The sequence below is a fragment of the Urocitellus parryii genome, chromosome 5 (genome assembly GCF_045843805.1).
Source record: "Urocitellus parryii isolate mUroPar1 chromosome 5, mUroPar1.hap1, whole genome shotgun sequence".
In the NCBI taxonomy this organism is placed as follows: Eukaryota; Metazoa; Chordata; class Mammalia; order Rodentia; family Sciuridae; genus Urocitellus; species Urocitellus parryii.
In genome coordinates, this window is record NC_135535.1 from 179,407,199 (window position 1) to 179,422,735 (window position 15,537).

Below are 15,537 nucleotides of genomic sequence, written 5' to 3' on the forward strand. Positions count from 1 at the left end.
TATTTTTTAACTCAAGTTTTGATGAACTCATTATCCATGGAAAAGGGAAGCAGCAATTTATTGTGTGACTCACAGTGATGTGACATGTAATCCAACATGGCTGTCAGGTTCTAAATACTGATAGAACCACACCTACTTATTTTGGACAAAGTTAATTTGATGAGTTTTTTCAGATCATTAGCTTTATTGTCTATGAGATAAACTTTTCTATTCTCTTTCTTCATTCCATAATTTTCCTGCCTGACCTTTTCAATTTTTGTAGAAAGAAAGAATCACACAACATATCAAAATTATGGGATATAGCAAAAACAATACTAAGAATGAAGATCATAGCAATGAATTTCTATGCTAAAAACAATCAATTTCAAATGTCTATCTAATGATTTACCTAAGGGACCAAGAAAATCAATAGGTAAATAGACTCAAAATTAATAGGAAAAAAGAAATATCAAAGATCAGAGCAGAAATAAATCCAAGATTTAAAAACTACAAAGATAAATGAAAGATTTTTAAGAAAAGAAATTTAAAAATCACTAGCTAGGCTATAAATAAAATAAAGAAAACACAAGTAAATAAAATTAGAGATAAAAATAGACATTGTAAGTGATATCACAGAAATACAAAGATTATTAATATTATAAAAAAATTATAAATCAATCAATGGAAAACTAATAGAAATGGTTAAGTTTATGAACACATATAATATACAAAAAGGATCTATGAGATATGAAAACCATAAACAGAACAATGGGTAGCAATATTAAATCAGTAATAAAATAATTTTTAAATAAATATGCTAAGTATAGAATGGCTTCACAGCTGAGTTCTGTCAAACTATCATAGAATAGCTGACAACATTTTTTGGACAAACAATTACAAATAATTGAATGGGAAGGTACTTTTCCAAACTCATTCTAAAAGACCAGCATCATAGCGGTTAAAATGCGGGTCAGAAAAGTTTGATTTTTTAACCTTTAGAATTTGCATAAACCCAGGACACAATGAACTCTTTTTCCAGGGCAAGCAGAAACTAACTTGTTTTCTGACTCACAGAGATCTGAAGTCCAAATTAATCAAGTCAGGCTCTAATCTCTGAGAGAACCACACTGGCTTATTTCAAATAAAAGAAACCCTAATAAAAGAAATCTTTGCATCATGAACTTTATTCCTTATGACATGAGTGTTTCTACTCTCCTTTTGTAGAGGCTCTTGCATGAACTTTTCTCTTTCATAGAAAGAAAGAATTACACAGCATATTGTTCCCACAAGAAGACAGAAACTGGGCAGCACACTCAAAGGGGGAAAATGTGGGGACAAGTTCATGGAGTACTGCATACATGGCATACATTAAGGGCATCTGAGTGGCAAACCACTCCCCCTTGCAAAGCATGTGAGCGGCAAACCGCTTATCCTGTAGGCACAGCCTTGGGTGTGAGGCTGCGTGTTGCAGTCCCTGTGCTTACTCCAGGGCCCACTCCTCGATTGGTCACTGCAGGGATAGTTGGCCAGAAATTGTATTGGTGGCTGCCTGTAATCAGCTTAGCTACTGCCTGAGTATATATACATGGTAACTGTGCAATAAAATCAGACCTGCTTCCTGCTTGGTCTCTGGAGGTCTTGATTAGCGACTCACAGCCACACCCTCCTCTACCCTATTTCATGGACCTCCTCGCTGGACAGGAAAGAGCCCATGCAGCTGGCACCCAAGCAGGGGTCTGAGGTAAGCCTATAATACAGGGTGTAGCCCCCCCACAGAGCAGTGAGGAAGGGGAAATGGGGAACCTATCAAGTTCCACCAAATACTCGGCAGCTGCAAGTGCTGCACACTCTCTTAGAAACTAGAGATTTATTTAACTCTGAATAAGAGAGAAGCCCAGAGGTTCTGGGACGTGGCAATTGATACCAGTCCATGGATAAGTGCTGCTGATGTTTTTGATCCTAGGATACGGGACAAGATAATGGCAAATGCGCAACAAGCTGAAGTGAGACAGGGGTATACTTTACCACTACATTCTTTTTCCTATTGTGACAGCCATTCAGCAAAGTATAGGGGGCCCTGCTATGGACCCTTGTCACATAATGATGGCCCAGAGGGAAGATGAGGCTGTGAAAGACATACGGGGGGGGGGATGGCGGAGGCAAGGGCAGCATCCTACCTCAAAGCAAGCAACTGCAGCAGGCACAGGAAAGTGGGGGTGAGAATCTACCTACTTCAAAGCAAGCAACCACAACAGCTGCAAGAGGGAGACAGACAGAAAATGGTACCTCTAGCCTTTATGGTGCAGGAAGGGGTGACCACAAATGGTGCAGGTGTGCCTTCTACTGAGAGGCAAAGATTATAACCCTCATTGAGTCAATGGCAACTGCCTACTTATGAGGCAATGCAAAGCCAGCAAAGGACTATGACAATTTGGAAATGACCAGGCTACCAGACAGGCCCAAGCCATGGTCTCCCAGAAACCCACTCCAGGAGGCCAGAGATCTTTTTGAAGATCTATATAAGATAAGAGATGAGAAGTGGGTTAAGGGAATACAAGCCTTTCCAGTCAAAACGGGCCCCACACCACAGTGCCCTGCCACTTGGTATCCACATGCATTGGGTACCCTGAAGGAGTTAAAGAAGGCAGCAAAAGAGGATGGGCCCTGGGGGGGGGGGGGCATTTGCAGAGCAAATACTCAAATCACTCAGTCTTGAACTTAATTGCCCTCAAGACTGGAAGGACCTAGCCAGAGCAGCTCTGGAGCTTGCAACATTTTTGAAGTGGAAGGCATTCTTCTATGATGAATGTGAACAGCAGGGGGAGCACAACCACATCATGAATGTTAACCTCCCAGCTGAATGCTTGCAGGGAGAGGAAATCTACAGTTCCCCTGCAGTACAGGCTACAGGCCCACCAAATTGATCAGGTGCGAGCAACTCTGTGCTCTGAGGGTCTGGAGGAAGGTGCCAGCTGGGGGAGACACAGTTTCTAGAAAGCCACTGAGGGCTTGCCAACATTTATTACAGAGTAAACAAGGCAGTAGAAGGGAAGGGGTCTCATGAAGGAGCTAGGACGGCCTTGATCAATGAATTGATCTGGGATGGACTAAATAAGGAACATAAAGCAGCAGTGGTGCCAGTACAAAATGGCACACTGGATGACTGGTTTTGGCCACCCAGGATACAGGGACACAAGCAGCTCAAGCCTCTCTGCTGGCCTCAGCCATGGGCAGTTGCAAAAAAGCAGGCCTAAGGATGCTTGCAGACAGCTAGTCAGAGACTGCAAAAAATGTGCACCTTTTCTTCCCATTGGCCCTTTAAAATCTGCTGAAGTGAATCCCCAGGAGTTAAGATGTAATGCTTTATGAAAAATGGATGTCATTCATTTTGCTCCTTTTGGAAATTTAACATATATTCATGTAATTATTGATGTCTATTCAGGCTGTGTATTGGCCACAGCCTCCACAGGAGAAACCACAGAAAACTATCTCCCATCTGCTTAAATGTTTTGGAGTTATGGATGTCCCCATGTCTATGAAAACTGACAATGGGCCAGCCTATACTAACAAGACATTTTAAGCAGATTGCAATGATTGGCATATATAGCACTTAACTGGGATCCCCTAGAACCCTTAGACTCAAGACATCATAGAAAGAGCACACAAGGAATTAAAGGCCATGCTACAAAACAGAGGGGGGAAAGTATACCAAGTGCCCTCATGATGCCTTGCAAAGAATCTTATTTGCATTACATTTGTCTTTCCATTTCAAAATTTTCTACATAAATGCAGCCCATAAGCATTGGGCCCCCTCTCAGGGCCCTTCCATCTACCTGTGGTCTCATAAAAGGATCCCATAACAAATGCTTGGGATGGCCCCAGAGCCCCTCCTAACCATGGGTCGAGGGTTTACATACATTAACAGGAGCTTCACCCCATCTAGGTGCCTGTTTGAAAGTCAAGCCCTGGACATTCAAAACCACCAAGAAGATGAAGAACTAACTCTGGAGAAGAAACCTCACAAGCAAAGGACTCAACAACACAAATGGACCTCATGTAAAGTAACCTGGGATGATATTAAAGGTCTTGTTAATTGAGCCACCAGACTGGCTCCTTTGCCTCATGGCAATCCCTTCCTTGGGCCTATGACAATGGTCCTAGTATGTGCAGTGCTCACTGCTAACAGTGAAGCCTACAAAGAGTTAAATTGAGCTTTGGTCACTAGGCAGTGGCTGATTGGGAAGGGGCTTTACCCAAGCTCTTCTCCAATAATTCCAACCTTATTGATCCTGAGTTATCCATTCAGGAGGTAACCGTACCCTGGAATACCAGCATTTCTATACCTACTCTGCCCATTTGTTTCTCCATAGTAGATAATGAAACCCATAATCCAGGCAGTCCTCTCTGTTTTGCTCTTGCCAATGAAACTATTGTAGATAACTATAATAAGTCATATGTTGGGCTATTTCTCACCGACCTTAGAGTTATAGTTAATGCTACCTATAGCCATAGACTCCCCCATGGCAAATGCAAGAAACCTTTGCTGCCAACATGCCCAGCAATGCTTTTGGCAAGTCCCCCTCAGAAAATGATAGCATCCCATGGAATTAAGGTGTCACTGCCATATCTTATCTCCTTGATGAGAGGAAATTCTCTGGGGAAGAACAACATCTATGCATCTGGACGGGCACAGCTCCCTGGAATGTAACTTATGTGCCCCAAAACCTACTACTGCAGTAACTGCTACATGGGACAAGTCATTACCAACCCCTATGCAGGAAATCAGTATGGCATGATGGATATCACACCAATATTGCTGGCTGCTAGACCCATCAAATGGGCAGCAGCCAGCTGGATGAATGAGTCTATATTGAATCCAGACCCTGACCGTGGCTTTGCCTTTGTGACATCTTAGACCCATACCCACTATGCACAAGCTTGCGTTATGCCACCCTTTGCCATGCTAATAATCAATGATACTGATGGCATAAATATCACTCATACAGAGATCCCTTGTGCAGTCAACACATCCTGCTGGCTCACAAATTCTCTAACCCCTGCTATGAAAGCTAAACTTATATTTATCCTCAGAGTGCTCCCAGCAATCTGGCTTCCAGTGAACCTGTCCAGAGAGTGGAAGAGTCCAGGGGACATGGATCTCTGAATGAGATCCTACACCAGACAAGGCATGCAATTAGCCTCATTGTCGCTGGAATTATTCCCCTAGTAGCCACCATCACTGCCTCAGTCACTGCTGCTGCTTCGCTCATTCAGAGTATACAGACTGCTCAGACTGTAAACAATTTGTCTACCACCATGGCAGAAGCCTTTGCTGTTCAAAATGACTTAAATAAACTATCCTGAGCCACTATTTTAGTCATTCAGCAAGAACTTCACCTCCACCAGGAACAACTAGATATTCTGTTTATGTTGCAGAGGCTCACTTGTGACCCTGAATTTCATAGTATTTGTGTCACCCAATATGCTGTACCTGAAAATATAAACTTACCCTTCTCCAATTTTTCTCATTATATTAAGAGCGCTTGGGATGCTGACTATGTTATGACTATGCATAATCTTACTAAGGCAATTGTCAAAATAAGGGACACAAAGATGTCTATCTTGACAACCTCTTCTTTCTTCTAGGGATTGACTGAACGTTGGAAAAACCTGATAGTCAAATTAACTAATCTGTATAATGCTATTACCCTAGCCCTACTGTTTATAATAGTGATAATATTTTCTTATGTTGTGAGATGCTTATGAAACCATGTAAAGGCCACTGAACAAAAAATAAAAAAGGCAATGCTGGCTGAAATCCTTGCAGCACAGTCAGAGGGGGAAAATGTGGGAACAAGTGCATGGAGTACTGCATACATGGCATATGTTAAGGGCGTCTGAGTGGCAGGCCACTCCCCTCGTGCTAGACATGTGAGCGGCAAACCGCTTACCCTGTAGGCATAGCCCTGGGAGTGAGGCCATGTGCAGCAGTCCCTGTGCTTGCACCACGGCCCACTCCTTGATTAGTCACTGCAGGGACAGTTAGCAGAAATTGTATTGGTGGCTGCCTGTAATCTGCTTAGCTACTGCCTGAGTAACTATGCAATAGTTACATGGTAACTATGCAATAAAATCAGACCTGTTTCCTGCTTGACCTCTGGAGGTCTTGATTAGCAACTCCGCTGCCACACTCTCCTCTAACCTATTCCGTGGTCCTCCTTGCTAGACCTGAGAGCCCACACAGCAAGTGAAATCCATAAAGAATGAGAAAAAAATACATTAAAGAAACAAAGTAGAAAGGTATAAAAACATCAAGAGAATCTGCTTATTAGAGGAGTGAGAAAGAAGACAGAGTGTACCAAGAGAAACAAAAACAAAACAATAAACCCACTAATCCTATAAAAACAAAACAAAGCAAAATAACAGAATGATAATTTAAAGAAAAAAGTAAACAAAAAGAAAAAAGGAACAAATATGTATGGATATATGTATATACAGGTACCAACTAGCAAATATAACCAGAACAACCAAAACTTCTTAATAAAAAATGAAAGAATTATCTCCACTGGAAGGGGTACATATACCAAAAAGAAATGGAAAAAAGTACAGTCTGGCAATAGGAATGACCAAGGGCTGGGGGTTATTAAACTCTCTCCTTTTGTGTTGCTTACCAAACTACCTACTGGAAAGGCCTGAAAAAAAAAAAAAAAAAAAAAAAAAAAACCTGGTTGAAATTGTCTTCAACTTCTCTGCTCACCAGTGCAAGGTAGGAACTAGTGGAAAGTACTGTGTATTGAACTTTTGTTTAGAGAGACAAGGTTAATGCACACCCAGGGCAGGGATGATGCAGAGTTGTGAATTGAATGTTAATGTGGCCTGAGTCTAGTTATTATCTAAACACAGAAATTTATTCAGGTGGTATATACTTTGTAAAGATTAGATTAACACATCCGTAGGGTTAGGCATATACTGATCTCTGCTGGGCATCTGACTTTCAGGGGTCTCTTGAGAATTCTACTCCCAGGGCAAGGTAACCAACAGCATTGAGTGGATGGGGCATGGCAGGTCTCACACACTCCACCATCCACAGATATGGCCTTCCAAGGCACAGTCCCCAAATGCAATCATGCCTTTCTGTTTGGTTTACTCCTCTTCTTCAGCTGGTCACAGGAGCCAGCAGACAAAGGGAAAGTGAGTTCCACTCACCTCCATATCTCTGACTTCATCCTCCTGGGTACAATTTTTTCTCTGTGCCTATTTCAATTGTGTTCTGTCAGGAGTACCTAGGACACATGGTATGTGCTCACTAGTATGTGGCAATATTCACTATGATCTCCCATGTTCCTGTAATAGCAAGCTTCAATGTGAACTGTTAATGAGGGCTCCCCACCACAGCTCTCTGCTTAAAGAAACATGAACACTTTCAAACACCAGCTCACTATGCCACCTCTGATTTAGCTAAGTTCAGACTTCCTTTCTGTTTTACCAATGTTCTTGTGCCAAAATTTTCCATGTGTTTTTCTTCCTTTCTGTTTGTGCAAACTCTCCCCTCTGTGGTGACCCAATACTGCTACTGCCAGTAATTTGGGCCCAATGTACCCTTTCTTTTCCTCTATTCAAAACACCAGAATTTTGGAATCTCTAAAAGCCTAATATTAAATTTCAGTGAATTCCTTCAGTCCCTGAACTTGCTGAGAAGTAGTATGCCCACTGCTTCCTTTTTCTTTCTTTAAATTTATTTTGAATTGGTACATAATGTATTTTAATATTTATAAGGTGCACTATGATAATTCAATACAAGTAAAATATATAATGATCATCACAGTGATTATCATTTCCTCTTTGTCAAACACTTATTACATCCATGTGTTGGAAACATTTAGACTTTTCCTAGTAGTTATTTTGAAATTGTTATGTAATGAAAATGTTTACATAAAAGGAAACAGCTATAGTCAATAGAGATAGATGCATCTATATCTGTGAGGAGCTTCGTGTAAAAGCCTCCTATCCATTCATTTGGACAGTGATGAGAAATCGCTTTTTTAAATTTTTTAGTTATACATGGGCACAATATATTTATTTTGTTTACTTATTTTATGTGGTGCTGAGGATTGAACACAGTGCCTCATATGTGCAAGGCAAGCACTTTCCTACTGAGCCACAACCCCAGCCCAATGAGAAGTCCTTTTGATGTGAGAATAACTGAAGTGGAACTTTAAAATCCATGAGACCTGGATTCTAAAAAAGATTTTGTACTGAATCCTTGGTGACATTTGACTTTGCTATGTTACCAATATCCTATTACTAATCATAAATTAAGATATTAGTCCAGTGGATCTCTGAAATTAGTTCTGTGTCTGTTTAAATTCTGTTTATAAATTTTAGCATGCATTCTACATATTAGCATGGCTCAGGTGATATTTCATCACTTGTATATATCATATATTAATCAAATCTAACTTTCATTTATTACTATTTTTTCCTTCCCACTGTAACTCAACCTTTAGTAGTCACTATTGTAAATTCAAATTGACTTTTTTTAGATTCAACATATGATAGTACTTATTTTTCTGTGTTTGGCTTATTTCACTTAAAACAATGTCTTGTGGTCACATCCATTTTGCTGTAATCAAAGAATTTCATTTCTCTTTAAGAATGAATAGTATTCTATTGTGTACATATACCATATTGTCTCTATCCACTCATTTGTTTATGTGCACCTAAATTGATTCCGTATCCTAGCTGTTGAGAATAATAAACATGAGAATGCAGGAATTTTTTTGGTATGCTGGTATAATTTCCTTTGGCTATATATAGAGAGAGAACCGATACCTGTTGTTATGGTTTGAATATGGGATGTTCTCCCTCTAAAAGTTCCTGTATTAATATCAGCATGTGAAATGATTAGATCAAAAGAGTTTTAATTTAATTGGTCCATCGAGTTTAAATGAACTGGGTAGTAACTGTAGGCAGGTGTAGGCAGCTGGGGCATGGATGGAGGAGATGCTTCACTGGGTGTGTGCCTTGGAAGGGTATCTGTTCTCTGTGGCATCTCTCTATTTAATCCTCCCTCCCCCACCCTCTTCCTTTATTGCTACCATGAAAGGAGCATCTTCCCTTCATCACACACTTTTCCAAGCATAGGTGGATCAATCAATAAATAAAATATATATGTTGTATATACACATGGAGTTTTATTCAGCCATAAAGAAAAGTGAAATTAAGTCACTTGCAGGAAAATGGATGGAACTTGAAAACACTATGTTAGTAAATTAAGCCAAACTCAGAAGATCAATGATTACCTGTTTTCTCTCATATGTGGAAGCCAGAGAGGAAAAAGGCAAAGGAAATTGGGAGGAATATCATGAAAATCAAAGGTAGATCAGTAGAGAAAAGGGACTAGGGAGAAGGAGAAGATGGTGGAAAGAGGAAAATCTAATGAATGATATTGGCAAAATTATACTGTTCTATTGTGTGCATGTACACATATGTAACAAATTTCACATTATGTACAACTATAAAACACCAATAAAATATGAAAAAAATCAGAAAATATTTTAAAGATCATTTGACCATTCTTTAATTGGATCACTTTGCTTTTTAGAATTTTATTTTTGAGTTTTATATATTTTGGATGTTAAACTTTTGTCACATGGATATATGACAAATGTTTTATCCCAACCTATATGCTGACTCTTCACTCTATTGATTGTTTCCTTTACTGTGTAGATCATTATAATGTAATACATTTGTGATTTTTTTGCCTTTTTTTCTGTGCTTTGGGATCATATGCAAAAAAAAAAAATGGCATTGCCTCTATCAGTTTCATGCAGAATTTTCCTTGTATTTTCTTCCAGCAGTTTTAAGCTTCCTGTCTTAGTTTTATATCTTTGACACAAAAAAAAATTGAATTAATTCTGTGCAGAAGAGAGAGAGAGTCAACTTTCGATCCTTTGCATGTGGATTTATAATTCTCAGAGCTGTACTAAAAAGGGTGACTTTCTCCCATGTATGTTTTTTTTAAATTGGAATTTATATCAGTTTAATTTTAAAAACATGCAACACTCTGCTCCTGTAACAGTTTTGTACCCCTCCTTTCAGTTACTGATGTCACAAAATAACATTTTTACATATTATGTGTTCAACATAAACTAATAATTTTTAGAAAACATTAGTCTCCTAAATTATGTAAAGACAAAATGTAGAATAATAAACCAAAATTAAAACAATACTGGGTTTTGACTAATTTTTAATATTTAAGATTCTTAAATTATATAGAAAACATAAACAGAATTTATAAATCACTTTTACAATAAAACTATGTTTTATAATTGCTATCCGTTTACATTTTTTTTTATTTTTTTATTGGTTGTTCACAACATTACAAAGCTCTTGACATATCATATTTCATTCATTAGATTCAAGTGGGTTATGAACTCCCAATTTTTACCCCAAATGCAGATTGCAGAATCATGTTGGTTACACATCCACATTTTTACATACTGCCATATTAGTGACTGTTGTATTCTGCTACCTTTCCTATCCTCTACTATCCCCCCTCCCCTCCCCTCCCATCTTCTCTCTCTACCCCATCTACTGTAATTCATTTCTCTCCTTGTTTATTTTCCCATTCCCCTCACAACCTCTTATATGTAATTTTGTATAGCAATGAGGGTCTCCCTTCATTTTCATGCAATTTCCCTCCCATGTATGTTTTTGGTTCCATTTTCAGAACAATTTTCCAAAGATTCATTAGTTCATTTTGGGGACCAATATTTTTTCCATTGGTCAATGTGTCTGTTTTTATGCCAGCACCATGCTAATGTGCTCACTATGCCTCTGTCATGTATCTGGAAATTAGGCATCAGGATGCTTTCAGTTTTGTTCTTTTTGTTCAAGATGATATTGGCTATTTGGTATTTTTTATGCTTCCATATAAATTTTAGGACTATTCTTCTCCATAATATAAAAAATTGTGTTTTCATGGAGATATTATTTAATATGTAAATTTCTTTGAATTGTATAACCCTTCAAACAGTAGTAATTCTCCCAATGAATGAACATGATACAGGGATCTTTACATTTTCTCTCTTTTACACACACTGTTCTCTGTGGCATCTGTGTGTGTTTGTGTGTATGTGTGTGTATGTGTGTGTGTGTTCTTTATTTCTTTAATCAATGCTTTGTAAAGATGTAGAGATCTTTCACTTTCTTGGTTAAATTTTTTTCCTAGATATTTAATTTTTTGTTGTTTAACTTTTATGAATGGGATTCATTTTCTGATTTCTTTCTCGGAAATCCTGTTATTAGTATGTAAATTTCTCCTGATTTTAGCATTGATGGGGTATTCTGCAAATTTCTTAATCAATTCTTGTAGTCTTTTGGAGGAGTCTTTAAATTTTTTGAGTTTGAGAATCATGTAATCTGCAAACTGGAGAAATGTGAAGTCTCTTTTTCCTATTTACAACTTTTATTTCTTTCTCTAATTTATTGCTCTGGCTAAGACTTCTATTTCTATATTTAATAAAAGCTGTGATAGTGTCTACCTTTGTCTTATTCTAGATTTAGGGGAAATGTTTTAGGGTTTCCCCCCTTTATTTTATGTTGAGTGTGTTTTTGCCATGCATAGCTTTAATTATGTTAGGGTACAATCCTTCAATAGCGATTTTGTTCAGGGTTTTTATCATGAAGTGAAGTTGAATTTTATGAAATGTTTCTTTCTCCTTCACTGTGTTGATGTGATGTGTTATGTTAATTGATTTGCCTACGTCAAGCCATCCCTTGGAAAAATCCAACTTCATCATGGTGAATGATCTTATGGATGTAGTATTGGATTTTATTTGCTATACTTCGGGAAAATTTTTGCTATATATCAGATATTGATCTATAGTTTTTTGTTGTGTTCTTCTATGGTTTTTGTATCAAAATGATGCTGGATTTGGAAGAATGAGTCTGAGTTTCCTCCCTTACAATTGTTTGGAATTGTTTGACAAAACATAATATTGTTAGTTCTTCTGTGCGTTTAGTAGAATTTAACAGTGAAGCCATTCTATCCTGGACCTTTGTTTGTTGGGAAATATTTGATTACTTTTTCAATTTTCCTATCCACTAAGGTCTGTTTGTATTTTTTTTCTTCATATATGTCAATCTTGGTAGTTTATATGTACAAAACTTATGTATTTCTTCTAAGTTTTCACCTATTTTAAGACATAGTCTCTCTAAAAATTTCTAACATTCTATTTTGCTCTTCTAGTATCAGTTGTAATGTATTTTGTATTATCTCTAATTTTACTTATTTGTTTTCTTTCTTTTTTTCTTAGTCTAGCTAAAGGTTTGTTAATTTTGACTATTTTTTCAAAAATTAACTTTGTTTCATTGATTTTTCTTATTGTTTCATCTTCTTCCAATGAAAAAAAATTAATTTTCTAATGCTTTACTATGTCTTTGAGATGCATCTTTAGGTTATTTAATTGATTCTTTAATTTTTTGATGGCAAGCATTTATTGTTACTCCTTCTTAGTGTTACCTTTTATTCCATAACTTTTGATAGGTTGTGCGATTATTTCTTCCTAGAAAAAGAAAAAAGTTCAGGCAAGGACCTCAGTGGAGGGGAAGTAGAAACACTCATCTTATATAGAATAAAACGAATGATGCAAAGAGATCAATCAGATTTTTTTAATTTAAAATAAGTCAATGTGGATCTATCAGAGATAAGAGCCTGACTTGGTTGATTTGAACTTCAGATGTCAGTGATTCAGGAAGCAAGTTAGTTTCTGCTTGTCCTGGAAAAAGAGTTCATTCTGTCCTTGTTTATGCAAATTCTAAAGGTTAAAAAAATCAAACTTTTCTGACCCCTATTTTAACTAGTATGATTTTGGCCTTGTAGAATGACTTTAATGATTACCATCACTTTAAATTGCTTGACAAAAAAAAAAGTTTTTAGTTCTTCTGTGAGAGTCTAATAGAATTCTGAAGAAAATTTTTATTTCACAAATGTGAAACAGAGACTGTGAGCATGGGAGACTTAGCTTGGACTTCTATTTATTGGGAAATGTTTTATTACTTGAAGTTCACTGCCAATTATTGATCTGTTTGTGTTTTTAATGGCTCATAGTTCAATTTGTGTAGTCAATATATGTTCAGAAATTTAACCATTTCCATTGAGTTTTCCATTTATCATCTTATACTGTTTATAACACTCTCGAATGAGCTTTGTATTTCTATGATATAAATTGTAATGTCTACATTTTTCATGTTTAACTTTATCTATTCATATCTTCTCCTTTTTATTATTCGTCTAGCTAAGGGTTTGTTGATTTTTATCTTCAACATTTTTCATTGAACTTTTTGTATTTTTGTATCTCTACTTCATTTATTTCTACTCTGATCTTTGTTGTTTGTTTCCTTCAATTAATTTTGAGTTTAGTTTCATCTTGCTTTATTAGGTCCCTGAGATTCATCATTAAGTTATATATTTGAAACTGATTTCTTTATGGAGGCACTCATTGCTATAACCTTCCTTCTCAGTACTGCTTTTGCTATGTCCCATAATTTTGATATGGTATGTAATTATCTCTATAAAAAGAGAAGGGGTAACGCAGGAGTTTCATGGAATTAAGGAGAGGAGAGAAACTGATCTCATAGAAAATGAAGCTAATGATCTAAAGAGAGTCATCAAGTTTATTTTATCAAAAATTTTTAAAATGTGGTTTTCTCAGTTTTTAGGGCCCAAGAAGTTTAGTTTAGAGGTCGTAGTTCTGTTAGTCATGCAGCAAATTAATGCTTCACCTTCACATGGATAAAAAGTTCATCAAGACCTGAGGTAAGGCTAATTCTAAAGATAAAAAACTCAAACTCTTCTGACCCCCTTTTAAGCAATGAATGTTGCAATTATTGTCAATGACTGTTTCAAAAACCAATGATAAGTGTAATCAGGCAGTACTGCAAAATAGGGCACCTTCAGGAAACACTGAACTTGTTTAAACTGTGTTTCTACTTTAAGGAAATTCTGTGATACTAGGGCATATGTTTTCCAGTCTCACCTCTACCAGGTACAGTGTGTATGCTCTTGGACAAGGCATTTGACCTCTGAGACCCAACTTCCTCATTTCTAAAATGAGAATTATTTCACTTTAGCTAAATGTAATTAAGAAAATCAAAAATGATATAATATGTGAGAAATTGCATGTTGATTTTGAGAATACCTGTACACGTGAGCATTAAACATTATGTAACTGTGGTCTTGACAGTAATTTTCTCACAAAATAGATTGCAAATAACAATGCTTGCCAATTAATAATAAATAAAATGGTATCTTTACAGGGCACGTCTTTGTACAGCATTACCTTAGTGATCTACTAGTGTACATCAATCCAATGACATTCTAATTCATGAGTGAAAGATAAAGTCTCATATTCCAATTTGGACATATATTGTTTCTTCTGTGCTGGGACTCTGGTGTAGTCCCTGCCTCCCAACTACCCCTAAAGTGCAGGCCTGTGTTTCTGTCCATGATATCATTGTTTGTGGTTCAATATTTTTCATTCTATTACATCTGACAAGGATATATTAAACAGCAAAAGAAGAAGTCCCATCTGGAAGAGGTGTGAGGTTTGTAGAGCCATTGTTTCTCAAGCCTCCTTCAATATTCTGAAGTTGTCTCTTACTCAGTTCTGCTGAATAAGTTTCACTTCTGTACTAATGAAGAGGGAGAAGATCTTCTGTGCCTCTTCCTTTTGAAGAATCTATGACCTAGTTATCCTTGCAGGGAAATAATGGGTACTGATTAGAGGAGAAGCTTGTTGGTCTAGGAACAGAGTCAGTGTGGTGTTTGCTTTACTCTTCTAAGGTGGCTTTGGAGGCAGCTCTGATGTAAGCCATAGCACACCATTATGGGCATTGGAGCTCATTCAAATTCCAGTTCTGACTCCTGTGAATGATGGTCTCCCATGCTCACAGAATCTCTGTTTCCCATTTGTCAAATAAAAAATAAGAATCTCTTCCCTCTACTTTCCAGGATTTGGGGGTTGGGGTGCTAAGTAGCAAATTCTATGTACATTTACTTAGTTACATGAAGATGTATGTTTTTTATTTCGAAATGTTTAAGTTGTAAAGTTGTACTGCCTAGTTTATGCTTAGCTACTTGTGATGTTAGGTCAGCATTTTAAAATATTTGAAAGTTTTGATATTCAAAAACAAACTATTTTATTGTTTGATGAAGTATCACAAGTTCAATATTTTTATATAAAACTCAAAATACACTGATTTCCCCCAACTCATAAATTTCCAACCAGTCTCAATCTGAGAATCCAGCATGTTGAACAATGTTTTGGACCAAAGGCTTCATTTTTTTCTTAATTCTAACTACACTCTGGTACTGTTGTAGGGACAAAGGAGGCAAGGCACCAAAGATAGAAGGAAACAGTTTTATTTGGCTGCAGCCAGGTTCAGAGGGCACAGCTTTTGCTGTAATCAATTAATCCCCTGAACCCCAAGTTCAGGGAGTTTCAGAGTTGTATACCCAGCGTGTAAGGGGAGGGGCTCAGAAGTTCACAGTCT